We start from the raw sequence: 15,517 nt of genomic DNA on the forward strand, positions 1-15,517 counted from the left end.
TGTGGGCACCGTGCTGGAGCGATTAGCAGCCTGCACACGTGTGTGTGTGAGAGAGTGTTAAAGATAGAGTGAGCAGAATGATGAATGTCCTTCATTAACACGTTGAGAAACACATAGATACATGTGAGTACGCGCGCACACACATACACACATGCATGTGCACGTGTGCCGCTTTTGGAAGTACCATCCAACAGTCACTTCATGAAACCAATAGGCCCCTCATTGGTCTACAGTTACCTTGGCAACAGTCCAGGCCATTGTGTGTGCGTGTGTGTCGGTGTGTGTTTGTTTTTGTGAACTGCATGAACATCTGTGCTTTAATGTCCTTGGCTGTAGCCCCTCATACACAGACAGGGCTACAGTGTTTGTGTTTGTGTGTATACACAGGTCATGTATTATCAGGTGGGACGTCAACGTATCAAATGAACATTCAATTATTGCATTGATGCCTTTGACTTTTGGCTTTGATTTGTGTTCTTGTGTGTGCGATTCTTGTGTAGCTATACTTGTTGGGACAACGTCTTGGGGGATAAAAAATGGGGACACTTTGTCCTTGCAGGTCCCGAATGAGCAAGAGAGTATGTTGAGAGATTAGAATAAGGGTCAGATTACAGAGATTACCCTTCATACCATACCTGTTACCTTTTAATAAAAAGATAAACTCAGCTCAAGTCTTTAAGTCTCAGGTTTAATTACTCCTACTACCTAAAGAATCCAGATGATTTATTCTGTCATCGTGACATTAAAGAAAACCAAATTACTGTATCATTATGATTCTCTCCGAAGTCTCTGCCTGGATTTTGGAGGGAACAACTACATATGCTATTAATATCTCTCAATCTGCTGGCATCTGTTGTGTACTCCGTACTCTGTACTCTGTAGACTTTTTCTACCACTTTCTCAGTGTCTGTGAACTGTAACAGAGGTCATCTTTAGAAGAAAATATCATATAAATCATATTATTATATTATTTTTATATATGAACTGTAGTAGTAATATACTGTAGGGAGCAGTAGTACTGTATTTTTCGGACCATAAAGCGCACCGCATTATAAGGCACAATATCAATGAACGGGTCTATTTTCATACATAGGGCGCACCGGGTTATAAGGTGCATTTAGCGGAACAATCAAGGATGTCCGGATCCCTCTCCTCATTATCCGAGTCAATCTTGTTGCTGTTAATTAGCTGTTCAGTGATAATTCCGGCCTTTGTGAAAGCTCGGACGACATTTGATACTGATACCTTAGCCCAGACATCCACGATCCATTAGCAGATAGTGGCGTAACTCTTCCGGCGTTGCCTCCCTGTCTTGGTGAATGTGTGTTTGCCTTCTGTCATCCAATGCTCCCACGCAGCTCGCAATTTAACTTTAACACCTAGAGGTAGGAATTCTGTGGTTAATCCACCCGGAATGATAGCTAGCCCCGAATTAGTTTGCTTCACTTGGATTTTGACAATATCGGTGAGATGGGCGTGCATGGAGTTGAAGATCAATAGGGATGGAGATTTGTGGAAAAGGGTAGTGACCTAAGTCAGTCATTCCAGAATCAGGCAGTTGTCACTTTTTTGTGCTGGATGGTCACCGTATTGTTGTGTGTTTTGCCTGTATCGATAAAACATACATAAGACGCATTATAAGGCGCACTGTCGATTTTTGAGAAAATTAAAGGATTTTAAGTGCGCCCTATAGTCCGGAAAATACGGTACTAGTCATAGTCATTTGGAAGCAGATGTAGCAGTAACAGCAGTAGCAGTAGTACTATTAGTAGTATTAGTCTTACCTTGTAAACTTTCTCCTAATTATTATTCCTAATGATCTAATAATCTAATAATCTGCTGAGTCCTTCGGGGTGTTTTTTATTGTGGGCTGTACACCCCGCCACCCCCCACCCTTCAGTGGAGGGTACAGGGACAGAACCAGGACTTTTTTAATCAATTAGAATCAGGAGGCAGATATAATGATGATGTGCTTGTAAATGAATACCTCCGTCCATTAGAGGCCCCTCTTTTTGTTTTCTCCACTCTGTCCATCGTGCGATGGGTGAGGAGCATTTACTAGTGTGAGATCAGCAGGGAGGGCAGAGTCGGAGCACAGATGTTGTCTTGACCTTAGTTTGATCTTTGCGTTTTCAAAGAGGATTAGAATCCTCGGGTAACGGTATTCAAAAAGACGCCAGATTTGATTAAGAAAAGAGACATCAGTGAGACATCGGCTCCTCCTCCTTCTTCATATTAATGCCGCCGAGTTCTGGCCACGATGGCGGAGTCAAAACGTCAAGGATGCAGCGCCAGTACGTCAGTACGGCATGATCCAGTGGGAATGAAATGGTCCTGACAGGCGTAGGAGTTTTTAAAGTGGTGTGGAATTGATGTGGAAATCTAAGTGTGAACAGGATCATGTAGCCCATATGGGTCTGTGGTGGTCATCTTTAGTTTGCCTCATTTAGATTTACTGGATTTACTATTCCTTCCGCAATCTTTCCTGTAGACTCACAGGAGCAGAAATCAGGGATTTCGGTGCTCAATACATAACAGTCAAGCCAGACGTAGGATTTGAACCGGCAAATTGCAATTTCGACTACAAGCCAGTTGTTCCAGCAGTAGTAAAGTTTTGTGACACTTTGGCCCAGAGGCAATGTCTCTGTCATTGGTGTGGAACCCCAGGGTTCACCTCCTGGGCAAGTTCAAATCCCAGTTTGGGTGGTTGGTACCTTCCAGTGGACTCCCCACCCGCAGGAAAGCTCAGGGGGGTTGGTACGGTGCAGTGTGATTTGGGTGGCGTGTGTGGAGACTGCTGCCCCCGCGACCTGGTAACGGATAAATGAATGAAAATGGATGGATGGATGGAGTGAAGATTTAGAACAGTGTTCAGGACCAGATTCTTTCTGGACAGACGCAGTGGTGGGATTGGACGTGCTAATAAAATAAAGATCAAATTTTTATCTAACCTAATTATTTGATGTTTGCTGCTTATATAATTTTACTTTATTACAAAATTAAAGTCATTTTATCCTTTAATCCATTGTATCCCAAAGATTAGGTCGCAAGAGATTTTTTGGGGGGTCAACTCGCATCATGTTTCCCAGGAGTTTACGAATAATGTCTGTTGACTTGGGTCATGAAGGTTTGTGACTTTTAAAATATGGGTCCCCAGAAAAAAAGTTTGGGAAACAATGCTATAATCATACGCGATTATCTCTTTGATCCTAACTATTTTGGAATCCGGATTGGATGGTTCGGCGTGCCAGATTTGGCCCACGGGCCGCCAGTTGATCACCGTAGCACCACTGTAGTCCCGCCCTTCTGACAATGTTACACTTTCCTCGTTTCCTCCAGAGCTCATCTCTGTCACCTGCTAGCTTCCGGGCCAGAGAGAAACATCGCAGGTCGAGCAATTTCTCGTCCGACAGCAAGAAACAAAAGACAGAAGACAAGGATGTTCCTTCAACACATTACGTAAGTGGAGATTTTTGACTTCACTTCATTATAAGTCACAGTTGTTGTGTAAAAAAGTATACCAACGAATAAAATGATGCGAAGAAGGGAAAAATGATACACCAGATATTTGATCAAATAAAAAGTGTACCAAAGTAAAAGTCACCGTGAATCTGAAGACCACATATACCTAAGTAGGGTTTAAAAAATTACTTTTGGAAGTCTTACACTCTGAAGACACTCTCTAAACACTTATGTTAACAAGTACCGGTCAAAATAAAACGTCTTTCCGAAAGTTGCCTGTTGATTGATGATGTGTGATGACACTCCATTATTTCAACGGCAGGAAAGTGATGGAGAGAAGAGCAATGATAACCTGGTGGTTGATATCTCCAATGAGGTACGGAGCAGTTTGTCTGTCAGATGATTTTGTTTTTGTCAAAGAAAATCTTTGTAAAAACCATGATGTGCTGTTTGTCCGTGTTTTGACAAAAGGATCCTGCATCACCTTGTGGAAGTCCCGCCCCCTCTGTACGGGAGAACGGACTGGACAAAAGTTGCCTCTTGAAGAAGGACGCTCCTCTGAGTCCTTCCTTTGTCACCTTGTCCAGCAGCACAACATCATCCAAGTCCAAAGAGATCAATCTGGTGGGCCATTTAATAGAATACGATTTTCATCTGTTTCACTAGTTCCAAAGATCGTTTGTAGGATTTAACATTCTTTAGAAAAAGGGAAAAATATTTTTTATCATGAGGTTTTTTTTTTGTCTGTAAAATCCTAAGAATGAAAAGTCCACCACCCCGTGTCCAAGTCCAGCACTCCCACATCCCGCTCTGATGCTCCTACGCCCAGCAGTACCGTCACCCTGGCCCTAAGGTCTGGACCTGGTAAACCCATGGGTGTGGAGACACTGGGTAAGTGTTTAGGTAAAATATTTTCAATTATGAATATTTTGTTCTGTTAACAAATGTGATTTATTACATAGCCATCTATATACCTCTGAAATGAAAAACAAAAAACAAATATTTTCTCTGTCATACCTACAAACCCCTGAACAGGAGTATTCGACATGAAGAAAATTGAAAATGTTTTAATCTGAGTTACAACCCTTTATCTAACTTGTGGTTCAGGGGCCGCATACAGCCTGATTAGATTTCAATTGGGCCGGACCAGTACAATTATAACATATCACTTATTAGAAAATATTCAGATTTAATTAAATTCGATTTTACGAAACATCATGAACGTGGAATGTTTGTGCCTTTTATGTACTTTCAAAATTCATAAAGCGGGCCGGTTTTGGCCCGCGGGCCTTATGTCTGACACACCTAGTCTCACCTGGTCTCTTACAGTTCCTGCTGTTCGTACCCCGTTGGCTGTGCCTTGTTCATACCCTGGACCTTTTGGTATGGTTCCTCACCCATGTATGAACGGAGAGCTGAGTGGAGCCGGAGCGGCCTACTCTGGTCTGCATAACATCTCTCCACAGATGAGCGCGGTGGCTGCCGCTGCGAGGGAAGTGGTACACGAAGTGAGATGTCAGGAAAATGTGTCAGTGTTGCCAAGTTGTCCAGTCACCGGACAGCACCTTGGATTACTATTACAGCAGTTATAATTTGCCTGTGCTCTATGTGGCTCTGTGGCTTAGTTGCTTAAAGTGCCTGTCTAGTAAACAGAAGATTTAAAAACAACAGGTTTGAAATCCAATTCAGGGCAATTTAATCAATCATTAAGCTCACAGGGAGCTAGCAAGAGAAAAGGTCCAAGAATTGAGCCCTGAGGCACACTACATTCAATTGTAAGCTTTCATAACAAAGTTGTTGTATCATTAATTTATTGCACAACACATACGTTCTTTGTAATGTTTTTGGTTGAATATCACTTTTTGAAATTTCTAGTTGAATTCTGCTTTGTTATGTTTGTTTAACTCCACAAACCTGTTATTGTTCTTCAGGTGGGATTTGATCCTCACCACCACATACGCGTTCCCGGCCTTCCTCTGAACCTGTTGGGAATTCCTTGTGGAAAACCGTACGTTTCTTCTTCTTGTTTCTTTGGTTGGTCTGTGGTGCAGCTCTTCTTCTTTACTTCTCCCCCACTTCCTGTTCCTCCTGTCAGGGCCTGCTCCGGACGACGGATCAATACCCTTAGCCACGGTGAAGTAGTGTGCACGGTCACCATTAGAAACCCCACACGTCACGTCTACACCGGAGGCAAAGGTTGCGTCAAGGTGTGGGATATCAGTCATCATGGCAACAAGACACCTGTCTCTCAGCTGGACTGTCTGGTGATTCAACTACAGTAATCTTTGACAGCTCATCGTACGGGGTTAAAATGCATTAATTTAATGACTGACAAAACCAATTTTTTTGTGTTCACCACCTCAGAACAGGGACAACTACATCCGCTCCTGCCGACTGCTTCCTGACAGACGCACTCTCATCGTGGGAGGGGAGGCGATCACCTTGTCAATCTGGGATTTAGCCACGCCAACTCCACGGATTAAGACAGAGCTGACATCATCAGCACCCGCGTGTTATGCTTTGGCCATCAGTCCTGACTCAAAGGTCTGCTTCTCCTGCTGCTCCGGTGGAAACATCGTCGTCTGGGATCTGCACAACCAGACTCTGGTCAGGTACGGAGCCGTTTGTAGATGGCAGAGCGTTTCATTTAGATGCACATAACAAAAACAGAGGGAAAACAGTGGGCTTTGAAAGGTCAGGAAATAGCAGGGGCTCAGAAAACCACGTAAATTCTCCCTCAGTATTCAGCCTTGAAATGATTGGGCCTGATGACAATTAAATGGGCAAAAATGTACTACCATACCTTCTAGGTCACAGTTTTTAATATATTACCTAAAACAAAAGCTGAAACATATACAAAATGATTGCATCATAATAGGAAACATACCGTACTAAGAAACCGCTTTTAAGTTGCTTAAGTTCTATGATTTTCCAAAGAAAGCTAAATGCTAGCAGAATAGCATATTTACGCTAAGTTAAAATATAGGTTTAAATTTTAGCAACAGATTATTTTTAAAAAAGTGTTAATTTCAATTTACATTAAGTTAGCATATAAAGCTAACTTAGCTTGAATTAGCATATACAGCAAAACAGAGGTTTTGTAGTGTTAGTTCTGGGCTCTGGCTCATGATCTCTCTTGTTGACAGACACTGTGATAATCAAACAAGTTCTACAATTTTTTTCTAAAAAGTTTTCACGGCTCTCGTACGGAGCCCCTAAAGGGACATGGGGAAAAAAAAAAAGAGAAACGTATCTCATGCTCACGAGATACTTTCTCATGCTCACGAGATACTTTTTCGTGCTCACAAGATACTTTCTCATACGCACGAGAAAGTATATCTAAGACATTTTGCCACACATACATACAGGGTAATACATTAAAAAAACAAAACAATCATGTACAGTACATATGGTTGGGAAATCTAAGATACCGGCATGTCATGCGTGACATGTACTGTATATATGGTGAGCATTTAATTAATGTAGGATACCTCAGTTAGACACAAGAGGGCACTGTTGTTGTTGTTCGACTGTTGATAACAGTGTAGGGAGGTTCGTTAAGGGTGCTCATGCTCACGAGAAACTATCTTGTGCGCACGAGATACATTTCTCTCTTTTTCCCTCATTTAAAACAAACAAAAAAAAAATCCATGAGTCAGTCACCATCTTGTTGCTACTACATGACTACGTATAACTGTGTGTTTTTCTGCAGGCAGTTCCAGGGCCACACCGACGGGGCCAGTTGTATTGACATCTCCAATGATGGCACCAAGCTGTGGACCGGAGGCCTGGACAACACTGTCCGATCTTGGGACCTTAGAGAGGGACGACAGCTGCAGCAACACGACTTTACCTCCCAGGTACTATTGATATTTTGTTTTCCCTACCAGGAATATTCACAGTTCAGGTCTGTCTGAGAAAATGGCAGAAAATGCCAAAAAAAAACCTTTATATACCAGTGTCTGCATAAATTATATAGACATTTGTATATTATTTTGGTTTATGATTAAGCTAAAATATTATAAAACACATCACTGTAAATCAGTGCTTCTCAAGTAGTGGAGCGGGTCCTCCTGGGGGTCGTGAGGGCCTCCCAATAGAATAAGGCTATTGGCCTCTAGTCACTAGGTGGCAGCAACTCATACAGTGGTTAGTATAGAAAAAAATATACATGTTATCTGGTTCTCAATAGTATTTCAATTTGCTGGGGTGTGGGCTGGGGGGGGGGCGGAAAACATTTCTGTCCCACTGCTGACCAACATTTAACCAGCCCTAATTCTACACTGGTCTCAGCTTCAGCCCCACAGCCTTCCTAAAACATGTCCAACATTTACTTTGTAATTAAGTTCGTTTGACGTGAGGAGTGGGAATTAACAGCAATAAAAGACCACAACTGTAATTTTCCTCAGAAAACCTGTTTTTTAATGTAAATGGAGCAGAGGAGGGAAATGAGGAGGTGCAGGGGCATTAAAGACGGCAGCGTGGACAATGACCATGACATACGTAGTTTTACTATAAACTAATTAAAAAGGAAACCTGACAGTTTTTTCCCCTTATATCCTCCACTGTATTTTGCATTTTACATCAGGGGTCCCCAATCCCCGGTCTGGGAACCGGTGCTGGTCCGTAGGTCATTTAGTGCCGCAGTAGGACAGTCATACTCCTTTACTCTTTTCATTCAAAGATAATCTGTCAATGATTCAAAACAACAGGTCGTTCAGACTCTGATACTAACAGAAGAAAGTCTAAAAGATGTTTTATTTTGGAAATTCGATGATCCTTCAACAATGGTACGGTATTTACAATCTGCAGTAATGGCTGATAAAGACCGGTCCTTGGTACAAAAAAGGAGACTGCTGACTTTACATGGTTAAATGTAGACACGGTCGTCTGAATAAGGCTGACAGACTGCACATTTTTTTTCTAAATATACTTAAAATATCATGACAATCACCATGCAACATTACCTAGTTTGGATGTGGATGTGTCTACATTTATTCCACTTGGACGCCCAGTCAGTGAGACCTTTTTGAGTGAGAGTTTTGAGACCAAATCAAGGATTTTAGTTTTGTTAAAAATTACCCAAGTCGAGCTCGAAACTCTAAAATGATCTTCCCCAAGTCACAAACATTTGCTGGCATTGCATCCCGTCTTTGTTCGGTCGACAATCCTGATGTGCAAAGGAACTACAAGTAGGATCTTCACCGTTATGATGTCCACCCCCGTCTTCTCGCTGCCAGCCGTGCTACGGTGTGACAGATCTTCTCTCTGGGATACTGTCCAACAGGCAAATGGTTGGCAGTGGGAATGGAGAACAGCAACGTGGAGGTCCTGCACGTCACCAAACCTGACACGTAACAGTTGCACCTGCACGAAAGCTGCGTGCTCTTGCTCCGTTTTGCCCACTGTGGTAAGAAAACAAGCAAATCTGTGACAAACTGGAGCGCCGAGCCAAGTACTGAGGAGAATGTCTGTCAGTCAAACCGTAACGATAATCGAAAGGAAAAGTGTTGATGACTCACGTTAAGGCTCAGAGAAATTAGCAGGTGTTTAGAGCATTGTTATGCAAGAGAGACGGAAAAGTGACAGGTTTGTGTGGATGAGACAAGAAAATGATGAGAAATGAATGGAGAGAGTGCAGTCAAAAGTTTTATTTTTACAAGACCTACAGTCGAGGACGAAACTCTTACTTCCCGAGACAAGTTGTTTCTTTGAAAATATTTTCCATGTCTGATGTAGTAAAATGTTCCTCCGTACTGAACCAGGTTTGGAGATCACTGTTTTACATGGTCAAATGTAGACTGCACATTGTTTTCCTAAATATACTCAAAATATCATGACAAGCACCATGCCACATTACCTAGTTATGTCTGTGTCTCCAACTTCCTCTTTTTCTTCTTCTTGTACTCCTTCTATTTCCTATCCTTCTCTTCCTCTTCCTCCTTTTCCTATATCTTCTTCTTCTTCTCCTCCTCCTCCCTCTTCTTCATCTCCTCTTTGTGATCTCATTCTCTGTACAGAGAAGTGGTTCGTGAGCACAGGAAAAGACAATCTGCTCAACGCATGGAGGACACCGTATGGAACCAGTATTTTCCAGGTACGTTTTTTTTGGCTCAGCTTCGATAAAAAGATCCTGAAGTTCAGTGAAGGTTTTTTTTTAAGTCCGTGAAACTGGAGAAGCTCATTTCAGGAGTGATGTGCAGTTCGCAAGTGATTCATTCAATATGAACAAATCTTTCATATGACTCATGACTCCCGAGTCATATGAAAGATTTGTTCATATTGAACTCACTATTGAATCACTCACGAATCACTCATGAATCATATTTTCGAAAATTATATCAACAAATTTAGTGTCAGAGAACTGCAGCAAATGATTCGTTCAAGATTCGTTCACGATTTGTTCATTTTACTGTTCAAGAGTCAAAGATCCGAATTAGTAAAAAGAGTTGGTCTTCCCAACACTAATGTTGGTTATATGTTGATACAATAGGATATATTGTACCAATGACGCCTGTAGACGTCAGTGGCAAAACTCAGATGTGACACATGACATTCTCAGTCAACAGTGCTGTCACTAAAAAAAGGGATTTGACCTCATGAACAATTCCAGGTCCCATCAGTCTAAACTGGAGTGAAAGAAATCAATCAATCAGCTGTGATAACGAATGAACATATTGTGGATTTACTGCAGTCATACATGCGTGCTAGTTCACTCACACTGGCACCACGCTATGTCGAGACACTCGTATCTCGAGGTTCCACAGATATAATTTAATTTTGGATCACACAAACAAAAACATTGGTTTGTGATTTAAAAAAAAAATTTGACTTGATTTCTTTTGATCTTCTTCTGCCTACAGTCCAAGGAGTCGTTGTCGGTGCTGAGCTGCGACATTTCCATAGATGACAAGTACATCGTCATAGGGTCGGGGGATAAGAAGGTGACGGTCTATGAAGTCATTTACTGAGTTATCGTGAAGAGTTCTCACAATGGTTGAGGGGTGTACAGTTACAGTGGATTTGGACATTTGGACCATGACCTTTTGACCTTCTGGCTAAAAAACAAAGAACCAACAGATCCAGATCCAGTTTTTTCTGCTCTTCTTTCATCAATATGGCTCTTCTTCTTCTCTTTTGGTTACAAAAGAATGTAGATCAGGCAGACTTTTGCCCTTTTCCCCTGAAATGCTTGCATTTCCCCCATAGATGGAATCATTTAGCATTTTAGCATTTTAGCCTTCTACTCCTCAAAAAAGTTTGTCTATGCCTGATGTTGACCCTTTATAATCAGAATTATTTATTATTATATTTTTGTTTTTATTATATAAGTCTACAGGCACCACCTGTCTCCCCCCTGCTGACAGTCTTATGCAAAATTTAAGATGAATTATCGACTGGCGATGGTCATAAATCATTCATTAATAGAACGTTTGAACGCTCTTTATTTATTTGAATGTTTGTGTGTGTGTTTTTTTCTGGTATGGCCATATTTGTGGGGACATTTTTGGGGGTCCTCATTGAGTGAAAGTGTATTTCAAGATTAAATTTGGAATTTGCCTTTATTTGTCAAAGTTAATGGTGGGGTGAGGAGCCACAGGATGAAATTAGATTAGATTAAAGCCATTGCCCTGAACACTGGATTATTTTATCACAGATTTAAGATATTGAAGTGTCACCAATGTATTTTACAGACTACTGCAGTAACTGATAGTAACTGTCATACCAAGATTACCTTGCTTGTTAGAGATTTTAGTGTAAGTAGTGTAGGTGCAATGGGTCGAGTGCTGCTTCGGAGCACTCGGTGTTATCAACCAGTCTCAAATTAATAACACAACCAGTCTCATTAAAGTTATCTTTAATTATTATTTTAACCTACTAATATAGCAATAATGTATTACTTGAAGTATTACAAATATACTAAAATCAATAGTATCCAATAACAATTAAATATCTGAAGGATTTTGAGAGTTCTTGGCAAATTGGGTGGCTTCAATGAATAAAGTAACAACACAGACAAACACAGTTTACAAAAATAATCAAATTTATTTATACAACACTGTCAAGTTAATGACGGTGATTGAACTCATAAACAATGATCATTATAACAAAACAAGGCGTGTGTAGGTGTGTGTGTCTGTGTGTGTGTACTTATGTGCGTGTGTACACGAGTGGTCGTGTACGAGAGAGAGATGTTGCCTCTTAGCCACCAAGCAAGCGACTGAGCCCTTAAGGCGTGTTCACATACGCGACTGCGCAGTGGAAGAAGAACTGCGAGGTAGAAGGAACGGCAACAGGAAACACGTGAGGCGTGTATGCGCTCACGGAGGTGTGAATGGGTGTTGTGTACGCGCACCAAGATGCGCTCAGGTACAATGAAACAGTGCTTGTGATGTTATCAAAGTATATGGGGGAAGGGAGGCGTACCGCGTGGTCTACTCCAGACAAAGGACTTTGTCGGAGTTTTCCTGATCCCAATACTGATAACGTTACAAGTTAACACTGAAATACTGACGGTGTACAAGAGTATAACACCGAGTCAGGAGGTTAGAAAAGAAGTGCATGCAACAGCCTAGCTATAAAAGCAGCACAGATTTCAGACAACAAAATTCAATATGCGTACTTAAACTGTCCCTAAGTTTAAATAGCACTTAACAATACTACAGATTAACTAACGTGCCCAAATGCCAGCCTTACTGTAGTGAACGTCTGCTCGTATTTAGAGGGTAGTGGAAAGTCCGTGCTTCTTGGGTCCTTGCCAGAGCTGGGGACGTCCGTCTGGTTCCACTGTGTCCAGAGAGTCCTCTTGGTTCCGAAAGTCCGTTTCAGGAGGAAAAGTCTCTGACTGTCGATGTGCCGGTTCACACGAATACCGTTAGAAGGAATCCTGTCGCTTCTAACTTTTCAATAACTGCTTTGGTCGCAGCGCTACGTTACTTGTGTAACTTAATTACCGGTTAACTCAGTTAAGAAAAAGACGCTACTAGTGCATTTATCACCGTGGGCAATGGTGTCTACAAAAGCGCGTTGGTTCTTAGTCTTCTGAGACGAGCAGGTTTTCTCTTTTCATCGAGGTCCTACGGAGCGAAAGTCCTGAACAGAGAGAACGATATTGGGCTGACCCCCCAATTTAAAGGTTGCGGAGGTTACTGATCGTGACGTATGTGGATTTACCGGAAGCAGTGGAATTATGGGAGTTTGAGTCCTTGAAAGGACTGTTGTAGTACCTACATATCCCCCCTTTGGTCTTAGGGATATGACAGAGTCGTAACCCTGAGAGCACAAGGTTGTACAGTCCATATTCCATAATCCATTGTCATCCATATTGTCCATTTAGTCCTGTAAAATCTCAGAAGAAGTTGAGTCCTGACAAACAGTTCAAGGCATGGGCATTTGGGCAAATACCAGGCTGTAGGCATTTGGGCAAATACCATGCTATACACATGTGGGTACATGATAACTCACTACCTGACTAACACGTTCATGTACCACAATTTAAAAATACCCATTAACTTCATTTCTTCACATTGGAAAAGAAAAGGAATGAAGGAAAGGAAAGAAGTGTTAGTTGTCAGGGGTTAGACCAAATTATCGTTCACCCCCCTTTTGGAGTGAGGACTGCTAAAGGGTAAAGTTTGTTTTAATTGGTGTGTTCATTCGTTTTTAAGAGGGGTCTGGTCTCTATTAAACCTGTCAATAATTTCAGCTAACTGAGCCTTTACAGACTCCAATTCTGAGTGGAGCTCACTCAGTTCGTCTGAGTTACAGAAACGAACATGCCTACCCCTATGCTTCGGATCACGCTCAGACTGTTTCCACCATCTCTTGTTTGACTGTTGGTAACCGTCTCGTTTCCAACCACCTTGGTCTTTACGACCTCTTTCACGGGGTCGGTTGTTGTAATTATTGTTGTTGCTGAAGTTTTGACCATGGTTGTTCCTGTATCTATTTTGTCTCCTTCCCCACTCACTTTGGTGATGGGGTTTTGGAGCAGGGTTTCTCCAGGTGTGTCTCCCTGGTGGAGCTTCACTCCCTTCTAAGTCTAACAGGGAATTTCCTGCATCCTGGAGACTAAAGACTCTGGGTTCGTCGTCAAGTCTGTCCATTGGTCTGACGACTGTCTCCCAGGTCATCTGGGCTAGCTGCCTAATTTCCCTCATGGAGTAGTAACCCTGTCTGCATGTCACTGTGACATGGTTGCGTACACTTGAGTGGAGGTTGTGTAAGAAGAGGGATTTGAAACCTCTATCTTCCTCCAAGCCTGGTGCACTGCTACCCTGGAAATATGCGTTGCGTAGCCGTCTATAATATTCACGTGGGGATTCTGACCGTTTCTGCTCGATTTGCATAGCACACAACATTGCAGACGTCTCGTCAGTGTATTGCTCGTACTCTTCCTTCAAGTACTTACGAAGTCTCGTGTAGCTATCACGGACTTCTGGGGTTAGTGTCTCTATGAAAGCCCGAACATTGCTGCTAGACGTCTTCCAGATTAGCCTAAGCTTTTCCCGTGTTGTGGCGTTTGGCAGATCTACAAGGCATCGGTCAACTTCCCGTAGGTAATCATTAACATTAATGTTTTTATTATCTGGATCAAAACGTTCAATGTCCTGCGCTAGCAGATCAATTTGACGTATACGAGGTTCACGGGTTGCCTTTCTACGTGACCTCCTTGATCTTTCTGAATATTCACTGTCTGAACTATTTACTGATTGTTCATGGCGCTCTCTATGTCTATGGTCCAGTTCATCCGCTGATGAATCAGGGATGTCATAATACACCGGCTTGGGTGTGCCAAGGGATTTGGCTCTGGACGAGTGCGGTATGGCTCCAGCCTGGCTATCTGATGGAGTCGTTTTGTAGCGGTCTAGGATGATTTGGTGGGCTGTCTGGTTATGCCCAAGATGATTTTCAGTATCTTCATCGGAATAGTCTTCCTGTTTTGAATTTTCCTCTGGTAGCGAGAGAGAGTGGGCATGTGTTGCTTTGGCTCGTTCTTGGTCATTGCAACACTTTTGGAGGATTTGCTCTTCAGCAACCCTCTTGTCAGCCTTTCCAGCTCTCTGTAGCTTGCTGACACACTCTGTAAGGGACTGGTTAGTAAGCCTGAGTTCCCTTTTAAACTGTTGGTTAGCCTGAGCTAGCTCGTCTCGGCTGTCGCTTAACCTATCTGCCACTTCATGAAGACGTCTGATTTCTAAATCAGTGTCTCTGAAGTGGAGCAGGAATAGCTTACCTATTATTTCCTCTGCACTGGAAATGCATCTGGGGTCTCTGATCTGTTTTATAGTGGCATCTATGGTGAACCTGCATTCAGCCTGGCTCAACCTTTTAAAGTTTGCCTTGGTGGAGCTGGAGCAGTGAATTAAATCTGCGACAACATCAAAGAGAGACACGTCTTTAGCGGTGTCTTTGTGGTAAGAGGTGCGCAGAGATGCCATTTTAATTTAATTATTAACAGTAAAGTTTAATAATTTGTTAAAATAAAGAACTAATCTCCTAGATCTAATAAAATTAGGTTGTAAGTAGTAAATACTATTAACCGTCTGAACACACCTGAAAACAAACCTTGCAGTTACTAAGCAAACTGATAATTTGTCTATTGTTGAAACAAATATCCAAAGAAGCCAACAAAACCAATTTGCCTCACACGGGGCACCATTAATATGTAGGTGCAATGGGTCGAGTGCTGCTTAGGAGCACTCGGTGTTATCAACCAGTCTCAAATTAATAACACAACCAGTCTCATTAAAGTTATCTTTAATTATTATTTTAACCTACTAATATAGCAATAATGTATTACTTGAAGTATTACAAATATACTAAAATCAATAGTATCCAATAACAATTAAATATCTGAAGGATTTTGAGAGTTCTTGGCAAATTGGGTGGCTTCAATGAATAAAGTAACAACACAGACAAACACAGTTTACAAAAATAATCAAATTTATTTATACAACACTGTCAAGTTAATGACGGTGATTGAACTCATAAACAATGATCATTATAACAAAACAAGGCGTGTGTATGTGTGTGTGTGTGTGTGTGTCGATGC

At 41.8% G+C, this 15,517-nt stretch overlaps 1 pseudogene; it reads left to right on the top strand.

The window, feature by feature from the left end:
* LOC103396941 (transducin-like enhancer protein 4) overlaps positions 1-11,190 on the top strand; it is an 18,267-nt pseudogene extending 7,077 nt beyond the window's left edge.
* Positions 11,191-15,517: the final 4,327 nt, after the last annotated feature.

This window comes from Cynoglossus semilaevis, chromosome W, assembly GCF_000523025.1.
Source record: "Cynoglossus semilaevis isolate Cse_v1.0 chromosome W, Cse_v1.0, whole genome shotgun sequence".
NCBI lineage: Eukaryota > Metazoa > Chordata > Actinopteri > Pleuronectiformes > Cynoglossidae > Cynoglossus > Cynoglossus semilaevis.